Genomic DNA, 13477 nt, shown 5'->3' with positions numbered 1-13477 from the left:
GCTGGTAGTACAGAGAGAATTATATTCCTCTTTTGTGCCCATTCAATGACGGACAGCAACACATGAGATTAACATGAGAATACATCACTTGACCCCTCATCGTCTCGACGGCTGTTCCATGTCAAGACGTATGTAATAAACGGACTGAGCGATAAGATACTACATGTACCAATGGGCTCTTCCAAAACTTTGGCAGCAGTTTAGATGTCTTGACATGGAAGAGCCGTCGAGACGATGATGGGTCAGGGACGTAATGTTCAACGACCTTATTTTAAAGATGGCGACTGTGAGAGTGAGCCCGTTAGATTGAATGGATGGCAAAAAGACTGGAAAATACCTCAATAACGTGAGTGAAATCATTCAATAAATAGTTTTTAGAAAGCAGAAAGGTCAAGAATCATGTTCGTGTGCAAAAGAAATTGCACCCAGGATTAAAAGTGGGTGCGCCGAAAATGTTCAGTACGCCGACACGAAATTGCGCATACGGATGTGTGGCTAAGGATGGATCGGGAGTGAGAGTCCGTGCCACACTAGTACTAGTAGTGGGGCTAGGGTAGGCCTATGTGTACACGACATGCATGTTTAATAGAAGGGTACAGGCCTAGAAAAATTCTTTTTATTCTAGACGGACACTCGACGAACCCTATTCATATGACAAGTGAACATCTACAACCAAAGTTACACTTACAGGTTACAGGGGAGACTGAGAGAAGATTAACACCGGTACCTGGGTAAGCTGCATGTACCTCTTCAAATCAGACGCCATTTTAATACCACGGAGAAACGTGTTTGGTACCTGCACTTACTCACCAGGCGTAAACGCATTCGTACTGGACGTTGGAAAGTGCCAGACTTTACAGGCTGAATGGGTTTTTCTTTTCGAAATTTTGGCTTCATTTCGGCTTTGGCTTTCAGACTTCGTCAGTTTGAACATGGTTTTGAGTACCCCAGTAAATCGTCAAGAGCTATTAAACACTAGCTCCATATGGAGCAGCCTCCCATTATATTTTGGTTCTGAAATATCGAGTAGCCTGATGTGAAGACAAGCGCCGCGGGAGATGTCTGGTCCCAGTAGACGTTCAAAATGCCACGGCAGCACCAGTCTGTGACTGTGACGGGAAACAGAGATCGTTCTCATGTGGCCCTTCTCTCTAACAACCACGCCGACTTGAAGATCTTGCCCCGTATTAGTCAGAATGCCCCCCTCCTCATCAAACTCGGAGACCGTCGCCAGGAAGACCCCACTACGTTGTAAAATTCCACCAAAAACGTGGCTAGGACGGGATGAGACTGGGGAAATTGGAAGGAAAATTGTTCTTTCAAGATCGTACTAAGTATACTGCGTTAATTATTATCATTATTAGTGTATTATTATTTATTAATGTAGAACCAGAGAACTTTAAAACACGTGTAAAAATTCCAAGGACAAGGATTAGATGATATAGGCCTAAAAGCCAGCAGCAAATGCCAGAAGGAGAAACTGCTCACTTAATAACTGTGAGCCAAAGGGCCCCCTTCCAAACCTATGACTATATGTGAATATGTATTCTAATAGAATTAAACAAAATTAAATTAAATTAAATTGAATAAGCTATAAATAAATAACAAAAATGTAACATATAATATTAGGTAGGATCTCGACATAAGAAAAACACATTATGTTTAGGAAGGGCTCATCACATGTTAGCCCTCAGAAAACAACCAGGCATAAAAAATCCAATTTAAGGGGGTGAACTTTTAAGTAAAACAATCACTACTAAAAAGCGGGTCTTTCTTGATGTAATTCTTAGTGAAGGTATCAGTGTTTGAAGCTTCCCTTATTTTGACTGGTAAATAATTCCATTCAAAAAAGGATCCTGGGTATGAGGGAGAATTTATTGTAAGCTATTGTGCCGATTGATGGGACAAGGAAATATGAAATATAGAAAAAGTTTTCCGTGTTGTAATCCCCCTCTGTCAGATTTGACCCGGTGATGATCCGTGTTCAAGTCACTGATCATGTACTTGATTTATAGAATAACGCGAGTCTACTGGTGGCCCTACGCTCCTCCAAACTATTCCATCCCAGGTTTTGAAACACTTCTTTTTGTCAGAAATCTCTGCATACAGATCTTGCCACTCTGTCTCCGCTGGAGAGCTTCTAGTCTTTGTATTTATTAATTTCTTTTGTGTGTGTGTGTGTGATTTTGGTGGTACGGATCCCAGACACTAGCACAATATTCCAGCTTAGGACTTTTGTAGGCAATCCCCTTCACCCTTGGAGAGCAGCTGTAGAGGTTTTTACAGAGTAACCCGAGCATTTTGTTTGCCTTGGAAGAGACACTGCTTATATTAGCCCAACTCAGTTTGTGATATATTTCTACTCCAAGGTAAGTATGACTTTTTGTCTTCTCGAGTGGTTTTCCATTCATCATGCAGGTAGACAACATGATCTGCCAACTTAACTCCCATTTGCTGAGCATAATTATGTCGTCTGCAGAGCTTGAGCATCATTCCTTGTCTTTATTTCTCGATACAGGATACAGTCATCTGTTAAGATCCTAAATTGTAATATAATTCATGAGGTAACGTCGTTGAGGTGTACACGAGTATGAAAAAAAAAGAAAAAAAAAACGCCCGGAACATGAATTTGTTTGTTACATTCATCAAAAGAGGGTGCTGTTCAATGGGCGCGTTGGATATTTTGGCTCACACTTCATCTGGAGTCGCCATGCATATTTTTGGTTACCCAAAGTCGTAAGTGGAATTCATTCAATGCCTTATTTAAATTTCCTTTATTTGGTTCTCATAGGTTCTTTATGGGTATTTGGGATACGTTTAAGCATTTACTGGGGTAGAAAATACAACAAAAACAGAGACAATTTACAAAGTTATGGCTGTGATTAGGTATAGTCGGACTCACCAACTTAGCTCGGAGTCCATGGCCTATGTGTAATCGGGCATCATACATATATATGTGCAACCATTGTACAACTACACATAAGGTATCCAGTTAATTGTTTGTTATTTTGTAATTAGTTATGATTGTTTCAATTTAATTAGATAAACAAATTGCCCTTGCGTTGTTGATTTGTGTTAATTTATATAAAGGTCAAATTCTGTACATTTGATTACTTTTTGTGGGTAGCAGGACAGACCCAGCAAACTACAGACCAATTTTGCTCACATCAGTGATCTGCAAGTTATTGGAACACGTCATTTACTGTCACGTTATGAATCATCATGAGTGATTTAATATCCTGAGCGACTATACCAGTACAGTTTCAGGTTGCATCGCTCCTGCGAAACCCAACTTTTATCTACCATTCTTCACATTTTCAGTGGTTCAGACAAAGTCAAGCAAGTAGATGCTGTCATTTTAGATTTTGCAAAAGCATTTGATACAGTTCCCCACAGATGCATGCTTCACAAGATGAAATTGTGGTCTGCATGGCTCACTGTTCTCCTGGGTACCAGATTTTCTCACAAAACGTGAACAAACTGTTGTTGCTCAAGGTAAATTGTCCAAAGCGGTCCATGTAGCCTCAGGTGTTCCACAGGGCACAGTGCTTGGGCCACTCCTTTTCCTGTGTTACATAAATGACCTTCCAGATGGCATCTCTTCCAAGGTTTGCCTGTTTGCAGATGATTGCTAAATCTATAATTGTTAATGAAACTTGCCATTAAGTTGTTATACACCCACTTTGTAATGCTTACCCGAGGAAACAAACACCAACCAACAGAGGCATGGTCAAGTTTTCCATGGGAGGTCAACATCTTAAGCTGTGTTTTGTCTCTTATGAGCAATAGAAATGTGACCAAATAGCCAGAAATCACATTGTTAAATACAAGTCTAGTGCACACAAGGAGGTAATCCACATGACTATTCTTATTGTTGCCCGGGTCTAGTATCTGGACATAAGAAACTGTGTATCTTTCTTTGTGCTTTGCTTGGGGAAACCTTTTGTAAATTGTATGCTCATGTGGATATTTATGACTCTGTAATCACAAGTTACTGTCTATATTACTGCTAGTCTACATGTACATGTACTTAATGCTTTATGTAACTTTGTTCTTTGTTACTATAACCACGGAGCATTTGGGAACATGTGAGGAGTTCTGGAGCCATTGGGAATTAATTTGCAAACCTAGCTTTTGTCAGATGTACATGTATACTTTCCCAAGAACCAGAGCAATGATCCCTAATGCTTCAGTCAAGACCCTTGTGTCTGTGCTTCTTCCATCTGGGTATTGTTGTGCTAGATCTATTGGACTGGTTAGATGTCAATCGACCACTTGCGAACACCAGCGAACCCCCCTAATGGTAGTACAACAAAAATAGATGTGTGAAATGACACTTCCAAAGTTGTTCCTTGCGAGTGCAAACGGTTACAGTGAAAACTCCTCTGTACAGCTCTCCTGCAGTGAGATTGAAGAGAACACTTCCACCTGCTACATGTAAGTTGCCCTGTGTGTCTGCCTCTGACGCTCCAAGTTCATGAAGCTGTTTCTCTAACCTGCTGTCAAAGTAGCAGCTGACCGTATGACCAGCTCTTCAGTGATACCATCCTGATGCAGATCACCAAGTAGGCCTAACTGGAGTGGCTAACACGTGAATATTCACACTGATGTATCACTGCTGGCTGAATGAATCTTCTGAGGTGGGGCAAGGACGTACCTTTCTCAGTGGTCAGTACTGGTGCTTGCACAAACTGGGTGATCACATCTTGTCCTTCATTGCGATGTGTCATGTGATGTGCTGTCGAACTCTGTGAACTGTAAAGTGAACATTCATGCACAGATTATAGACGGGTCATTTCTTGTTCAGTTCCACTTGAGCAGGTGTATTTTACATGTTGAATTTCTGTTTGCATATTCAATTAGCATTTGTAATTTGTTTGATATTGCTTACATAATGTACATGTACATACATGTACAGTGAAATCTTGATTTAACTCTAACCTGAAGGAAACACCCTCAAACTTTGAGTTAAGTAGGGTTTTATTTTATTTCTAATCTATTGCAAGGAATGAAATATTTCTTTCCTTCAGTTAACAGGATTTTCAAGTTACCAAAGTTTGAAGTGTTGAAGTTTGCTACATTTTACATATTGATATGCTGGTATGTTTTCTGATTGATTATAACTGTTGAGTGGTAAAATAACAAAATTAATGTCTCTCGCGGAGCAGGACACCCGGCAGCAGATTGCGCCACAGCAGTGCAAGTTTAGGGTCTCGCTTGGCGCAAATGTGCCAATCATGTAGAAAGGTTTCTCTCTGACTCTGACAATGTGACTGTACTGAAACAAGGACGGAGTCACTAGGTAGATCTATGCAATGAGCTACCTGTCTGAAACATACTGCGAACTTGAAGACCTTTTGCCTACAGATACTCAACGCCATGCTTCACATGAAAGATATGAAGCTTTTGAAGAGGAAAATCGTCAACTTGTCAAAAGCATTTGCGAACGCATTATTAAGCTGGAGACTGACCCTGACGAGATCAAATCTACTGTGTCCTCTAAAAGCCATCACTCATGGGGGTCAACCGGTTCAAGAAGGGCTGGTGTCCCTGACAGGGCATTGTAACAGAAGCTGCAGCCATTAGAACCAAGCTGATGTGTGGCGATCTTGAAGCAAAGAAACGGGCAGAATTTGAGTTGAAAAGGGCAGAGCTTGAAAAGGTGAATATACTGAAGGAACTACATGTAGCAGAGGCGACAATAGAAGCAGTGGACAGGGAGCAACCTGAATTACGAATAGATGATTTTAAAGAGGTTTCCCAGGAAGAGAAGCATGCGTATGTTGAACAATACCTGGAAACTCATGCAACTATTGGAGAGAATCCTGTAGATCCTGTCACCACCCATGGTGTCATGACTGACTGCTCAACTTTAATACTTGCGACCCACCGAAGTCCTCTGTCAACATCTGGCCTACCCAACAATGAGAACCTAACAACCATAGAACGACCACCTGTGGCTTCAGAGACGGTCATTTCACTAAGCCCTTTTGCCAGTGACTTTACTCCAAAGTCCATTTCTACGAACTTTTCGAATGGAGAGGCCTGTCTGATTCTGGTTGACACCACTGCAATTTTCATGCCCAAGCCATCAAGTAGTGACACAGGAAAATTTCATGCGTATAAAATGGGTAAAATGGTGGGAACCTCAGTAGGCGATATGGGTAAAATGGTGGGAACATCAGTAGGCAATACACCGCAGCAGATATCGAGTCTTGCTGAATGCCTTGCAAAACAGTTCAGCATCAACCGTCTCCCCCTCCAGAACCAGGGGTGCTCACTGGAGACCCGTTGAAGTATCTCAAATGGACGAGTGCTTTGAAGCCCTTATTGAACGGAGAGGAGTTCCGCCTTCTGAGAGGTTGGCATTATCTAAAAAGATACATTGGAGGCTCAGCAAAACAAGCCGTAGAAGGATATGGAGATGCCTTCGTTGAAGGAAATGCCTTCCGTGACATGTTAGACTTGTGGCCTAAGTACCCCCTCACGATTGAAAGGCTTTACGTGACTTGGCAGATTTAATGGGGCAGTGCCGCACAGCCATGAAAAGTATTGGTCACCTGGGTGTTTTGAAAGATGAGCGTGAACACCGAAAGATTTTGGGAAAGCTTCCTAAATGGCTGATCAACAGATGGGCAAGAAAGGTTTCAGAGCACAAGTCTAAAGAAGGAAAGTACCCATTGTTCAGCCAACTCTCCAAATTTATTGCAGATGAAGCCGACACAGCTTGCGACCCGGTAACCTCACTCTAGGGAATCAAAAGATCTTGCTGCTACAGATGCCAAGCATGGCAGAAGTAAGCCGAGGAAAACCAGGCCAAGGTCCTTCACCACTGGAGCAAAGGAAACGCAGTGTAAGGGTGACCACCGAGAGAGGTTCACATCTAGTCGAAGGGAATGCCCCCTGAGTGTGCTGAAAGGGTCATTACCTACATGTAGATGTCTGCCAGTCCTTTCTGGAAATGGCAATGGCAGAACGAAAGGAGTTCTTAAAGAAGTAAGGTCTTCGTTTTGGATGCCTACGTCAAGGGCATCACTGCAAGAAGAGACAAGCATGCAAGAGCTGTGGTGAGTGACACCCTACATCATTGCATGGGGATGTTAAGGAGACAAACGAGGCAAATGTTAATTCTATCATAATAGAACCCCGGCAGGAAAAAAAATCTTCTACCTCGAATACCACCAAAATCAGCCTCTGCAGTGAAATAGAAGACTATGGGAAATGCTCTATGACGGTTCCAGTGTGGCTATCTCATTGGGACAACCCCAAAGTTGAAAGACTGGTCTATGGCTTACTACACACCCAGTCTGATACAACTTTCATACTTTAGAGCACATGCGCTGTTCTGGGAGTGAATGGAATAGAGGTCCAGCTGTTGTCAACCATGTTTGCGAGAGACCAAAGAGTTACAAGCAGTAGGTAGATGGTCTGATAGTTAGGGGCTATTACACTCTAATTGGGATTCCACTTCCTGCAGCGGGTACAAGAGGAGTGAGGTCTGCCAGTCGCACCCATATTCCCATCCCCGCCATGGCGAGAAACTGGCCACATTTGGAAAGAGTTGCAGAGTATCTGATGGCACCTGCTGACTGTGGGATAGGTCTTCTTTTAGGCTGCAATTGTCTAAAGGTGTTGGCACCACACGAAGTCATATCTCCCATTGAAAACGGACCATATGCCCAGAAAAATGATCTTGGTTGGGGGATAGTGGGAGTGATTGATCCCACTCGAGGTCAGCATGACACTTACGATGTTATCGGTGTGAGTCACAGAGTTCTGACTTGCGAGGTACCTTCCCCACTGTCAAGCAGTGAGATATTAAGTGCAAAAACCAAAGGGCAACAGGACCAAGTTTAGCTGTCTTTCAGGACTCTGGTGAAGGAGCTCATCACCCCCTATGAAGTGACAAAAATTATGGAACTTGACTTCAGTGAGCCAATCACCAAGGACGAGTCTTTCTCACATGATGACATGGAGTTCTTGAAGAAGATGGAAAAGAGCAATCACCTGGAGCCAGATGGGCACCTTATCATTCCACTGCCATTCAGGAAGCCAGCGCCGCCTTAGCTTAGGAACAACGAAGAACTGGCACGGCATCGATTAAAGCAGCTAAAGAGTCGCTTCATCAGGAATCCTAAATATCATCAAGACTACTGCACATTCATGACCAACCTGATTAAGAACGGGCATGCAGAGAAAGTTGGTGAGGATGAACCAGAATCGAGCAAGACTGGCCGGGTTTGATACATACCCCATCATGAAATGTATAATGCCAATAAGCCGGATAAAGTACGCATCATGCCCAGTACAGTGCAAAATTCCATGGTGACTCCTTACACAACCACCTCCTACAAGGTCCAGACCTGACCGACACCCTAGTGGGAGTCCTTTGCAGATTCAGGCGAGAACAAGTGGCCATTATCTGCGATGTGGAGCAAATTGTTCTTTCAGTTTCGAGTAGCATCAGAACACCATCACTTTCTCAGATATATTCTCTGGTGGGAGAATGGTGACTACAGTATGGAACACACCTCATACCTTATGACCGTACACTTGTTCGGGGACGTGTCATCGCCAGGCTGTGCGAACTTTCGGTTGAAGAAGATTGCGAATGGCTATGAAACAGGTCAGTTCAGCAGCAGCAGCAGACTTTGCGAGAAGCAACTTCAATGTTGATGAAGAGCTAACATCTGTACCCACTCATGACCAAGCCATCTACATGATTTCCAACACAAAGAAACTCCGCACTCGTGGATGCTTGCACCTCCACAACTTTGTCTCAAACTCAAGAGCATGCTGGACGCCATTGATGTCAAGGACAAAGCTAGGGGAATTACAAGTCATGATCTGAGTCACAACGCTTTGCCAATAGAAAGAAGCTCTGAGCGTGGAGTGGTGCATCAAGTCGGATGTTTTTCAGTTCTGCATCATCATGAAGGATCGACCACTCGATGTGGAGTGTTGTCGACAACCCAGAAGTCATAGATCTATGACCCTCTGGGTTTCGTGGCTCCCACACGGTGTAAACGGGTAAACAGATCCTGCAGTGCCTATGTAAGGAAAATGCTGGATGGGAGGACCCCCTCCGTGGTTCAGTAGGAGAGAGATGGGAACAATGGAGAACTTAGCTGCATCTGCTGGAGCACCTTTAGATTCCGCGGTGCTTCAAGCCACATAGCCTTTTGGCAGGTGAAGTCAACTGAAATTCATCATTTTTCAGATGCCAGTACTGTTAGCTATGCGTAATGCTCATATTTGCGCCTCGTTGATATTCTGAGCAGGGTACACTGTTTTCTGATAATGGGCAAAGCTCGAGTCTGCCCCCTCAAGCAAATTACAATTCCTCGTCTGGAACTCAATGCCGCAGTAGTGTCGGCTAAGGTCAGTTCGGTTCTGAAGAAGGAGCTGAAATACGAAAACCTGACAGAGATATTCTGGTCGTCCTCAGCTTCATCGCCAGCGACACTCGCAGGTTTAATGTTTTTGTCACCAACCGGGTGCAACAGATCAGAGAACTTACCGAGCCACCACTGTGGAGATACATCGCCTCTGACGACCATCCAGCAGACGGTGGATCTAGAGGTACCTCAGCAAAAGAGTTGGTAAATACATCCAGATAGTCGAAGGGAACGACATTGCTATGGAAGGAGGAGCTTCCAGTCTCAGAGGCCTCCCAGCCAATGATTACTGAAGGTGACCCAGAGGTTAGGAAGATGCCTACCATGGCTGTACGAATCAGCAATGGCAGCTTGGATTTGGAATGCTTGGAGTGCTTTTCTTTGACTGGCATCTTGCCAAGAGAGCAGTGGCTGCTTGTTTCAAGTTGAAATCTCGCTTCAAGGACCACTCTGTGAAGAACCATGGGTGTAGTGTCCATTGAAGAACTGCAAAGTGTACTATTCAAACCTACCAGACCGCCAGGATCGAAGATCTTCATCAAGCTGAGATCGATATTATTCGAACTGTCCAGAAGGTCTTTGCTGAAGAGGTCAAGGCTCTACAGATGATCAGTGTTTGTGACAGCAAGGGGGGAGGGAAGACTGCCAGAAAGCAAAATGCAGTCATCAAGAAGAACAGTTGCTTGTATCGCTTGGACCCATTCATTGATGGTGATGGTCTGGTAAGTGTTGGAGGACGTATCAAGGGATCCCATCTCCCTTGCAGCTCAAGCATCCAGTAATACTACCCAGGAAGCATCACCAATATGGTCATATGGTCTTGTCATCGGCAATTAGCAGCATGACAACAAATCAAATCAGAGCCCTGGATAATTGGATGCAGTTCAGCAGTCTCCCACTTCATTTCCAACTGTGTTACGTGTAAGAAGCTGTATGGGAAAGTCGTAGTGCAGAAGATGGCAGAGCTGTCCGAAGATCGGTTTACACCCGCTCCCCCTTTCACGTATTGTGGAGTCGATTTATTTGGCCCATGGTACATCAGAGGACGAAGTTCAGTGAAAAGATATGGTATGTTTTTCACCTGCTTGGCCAGTCGGGCGATTCACATCGAAAACTCCGTCCTCACTCAGTTCTGACTCCTTCATCTGTGTCTTACGGCGTTTTCTATCTATCAGAGGTCCCGTCCGCCTACTAAGGTCTGACTGAGGTACTAACTTTGTCGGAGCTCGAAAAGAACTTGAGGAGGCCATAGCAGAAATGAACCTCGAACACGTGAAAACGGTTTCTACTGAAGGAAGGTTGTGATCTGCTCGAGTTCAAGATGAATGTCCCCTCAGTTAGCCATATGGGCGGAATCTGGGAGCATCAGATACACTCAGTACGCAGACCACTTGCGTCCTTGATGGACCAAGCAGGCTACCAGCTCGACGACAAGTCACTCAGAATGCTGTTCTGCGAGGCGGTGACCGTAGTAAACAGTAGACCTTTCACAGCACAAACCTTGAACGACCCTACGTCTTTGGAACCACGTACACCTAACCATCTGTTAACTGCAGAGTCAAAAGTGATTCTGCCTGCTCCAGTTGCCTTTCAACGGGCTGATCTGTATTTACAAAAGCAATGGCGGAGAGTCCAGCACCTGGCAAACGAGTTCTGGACACATTGGAAAAGGGAATTTCTCCAGAATCTACAGTTACGACGGAAGTGGGTCCGTCCATCCTTAAGCTTGCACATCGGTGACATTGTCATTAAAAACGACAACCTGACACGGAATCGGTGGTGCCAAGGTCGTATCAAAGAAACCTTTACGAGTCAAGACAACCTGGTGCGTAGTGTTAAGCTTGCTTTTGGAGGCCCTCATCTAGATGCTGCTGGCAAGAGAGTTCTCGCCACTGAGTACATAGAGCGGCAAGTCCAGAAGTTGGTACTGCTCGTTCCTAATGAGGAGACCAAGGGAATCCCTGTCGAGGAGCCTTAGTGCTAAGAAACCGCCTTGCACCTGATCATGTCCTGATTTGTCCCAAATAGTCAGGACAATAAGTTTCTTTTTATTATGTTGTCATTGCTAGATCAGTTACTTTGTAGTGTAGTTCTTATCGCACTTAAGCTTCTTTTAAAGTTATGCATAGAAACAAAGTTACAGGTTTAATCCTTAAGGTTATCATGATGTAAAAAGGGATTTATTTTTATGATCTGAAATAAGCTCTGCTAATTTGGGGAGCTATGTTAATGGAACTTGCCATTAAGCTACTATTAGCGCCCTCTTAATACTCACCCGATGAAACAACCACCAACAGAGGCATGGTCTGTGTTTTCCATGGAGGTCGACATCTTAAGCCGTGTTTTGTCTCTTATGAGCTATAGAAATGTGTGACCAAATGGCCAGAAATCACCAACATTGATAACTGCAAGTCTAGTGCAAGCAAAGAGGTAATCCACATAACTATTCTTATTGTCGTCCGGTTCTGGACATGAGAAACTAAGTATCTTTTTTGTGATTTGCTTGGGGAAACCTTTGGTAAATTGTAAGCTTATGTGGATATACATGACTCTGTAATCAAATTAAAGTTACCGTCTGTTAACTGCTCCTGAGGCCAGTTATAGGGGCGCTTTAAGCCACTTCACACAGACGCAGAAACAGGCAACACGTGACCATCAATTGGGCTATCAACGTTTATTGGTCCCAATCATGTCTACGTGACTACCTGTTTATCCTCTGGTGACTGAATAAATAAATAAATAAAGGAAAAATACAAACTGGTTCAAATCAGCAAAGGTTTTATGTGCGTTGTCACGGTTTCGGGAAATCTAAACTTAAACAATTATACAGCCATAATCAAGTTTACCAACAATTAAAGCACGACACGTTCAACAGCAGATTTGGAAATTTGTCGAGAAATACCACTATTAATTAGAGAAGAACATTTATAAGGGTGGTCACGTGATGTGATTGCTCTTCGCCTCAAACTCTGACATTCGGGCACTTTGCTGTCTGCAACTGTATCCAAATAGTTAAAGGTTAATCAATGCAAGCACAAAATTACCAAGCTAACTTAAATGTCAAAAAGGGAACGAACTTATCACTTGAAACAAAGATTAGGTTGTCTCGTACATGCATTGTACAATGTAAGTAGACAAGGCTGTAAGTGTAGTTATGGGCTCTGAAATATTAATGCTTCACTCATGTTACAATCGAAGCTGTGAATTCCGAGCCAAACTGAAAACATGAAATATTGTTCATATTCTTGCGATTCTAACTTCTAAGTGAGAACTCTCTATAAATCATAAATGGTGGGAATTATGGCTTAAATTTCTCCCATGAATGCCCAAAATTGTTTTGGCACTAACGGGGTTCTCTCTCTTTACAGATTATTACTATGAGTTTCTCCAAGCAGAGATGTGATACATTTAGATGTATTTATAAAAGAGCTAAGTAGACACTGTACTGATATCAAAATGGATTGCATAAGCTGCGTGGTCTAAATATGGCGCCCCCACAGTCGTCTGTAACCTTGGCAGATTCCATGTGGCAAGGTTAAAAATTTCAACGAGTATAACTACAAAAGCAGTACTCTATTTAGAACAGAAAATATAATACATACAACTGTAAGCTTACCAGTCGGTTACGACACCTGACCGCGATAGTTTCTTCTGGCACTCAGGCCCAAATAGGGCAGATCTGGGTCGAGATTTTGTTCAGTTTTCTGGTGCCATGTGCATGCTGCATCGCTAACCTATCGTATATGCCCTGAAGGTTTTCGTGGACGAGGGAGGGCGCACTGACATGGGAAGTGATCCAACACCGTCTTTACTACCGTTCGTCTACATGTACTTACTGCTTTATGTAACTTAGTTCTTTGTTACTATAGTCACGGAGCGTTTGGGAACATGTGAGGAGTTCTGGAGCCATTGGGAATTAATTTGCAAACCTAGCTTTTGTCAGATGTACATGTATACTTTCTGCGATATCCAAGAACCAGAACATTGACCCTCAATGCTTCAGCCTAGACTCTTGTGTTTGAGCTTCTTCCATCTGGGTATTGTTGTGCTTGATCTATTTGACTGGCTAGACGTCAGTC

At 43.4% G+C, this 13477-nt stretch overlaps 1 protein-coding gene across 5 annotated transcripts in view; it reads right to left on the bottom strand.

Annotated features, from left to right (window-relative positions):
* Positions 1-13477, bottom strand: part of LOC110989176 (protein lin-37 homolog) — a 52651-nt gene that overhangs the window by 11603 nt on the left and 27571 nt on the right. For 2 of the 5 annotated variants that reach the window (XM_022253352.2, XM_022253353.2), the window contains exon 1: positions 689-832. The exons of 1 other annotated variant lie outside the window; for it this stretch is intronic. The gene's annotated coding sequence lies outside the window, so the exon portion shown is untranslated. Of the gene's footprint in view, positions 1-688; positions 833-13477 lie in introns of those variants that run through there. 2 more of the 5 variants (XM_022253354.2, XM_022253357.2) reach the window with 2 other exon arrangements.

The sequence above is a fragment of the Acanthaster planci genome, linkage group LG04 (genome assembly GCF_054643075.1).
Source record: "Acanthaster planci isolate LZ-2023a linkage group LG04, COTS_SCS, whole genome shotgun sequence".
NCBI classification, from domain to species: Eukaryota; Metazoa; Echinodermata; class Asteroidea; order Valvatida; family Acanthasteridae; genus Acanthaster; species Acanthaster planci.
Note: the sequence above shows the minus strand (reverse complement) of the source record. Positions and strands in the feature narration are given on the sequence as shown.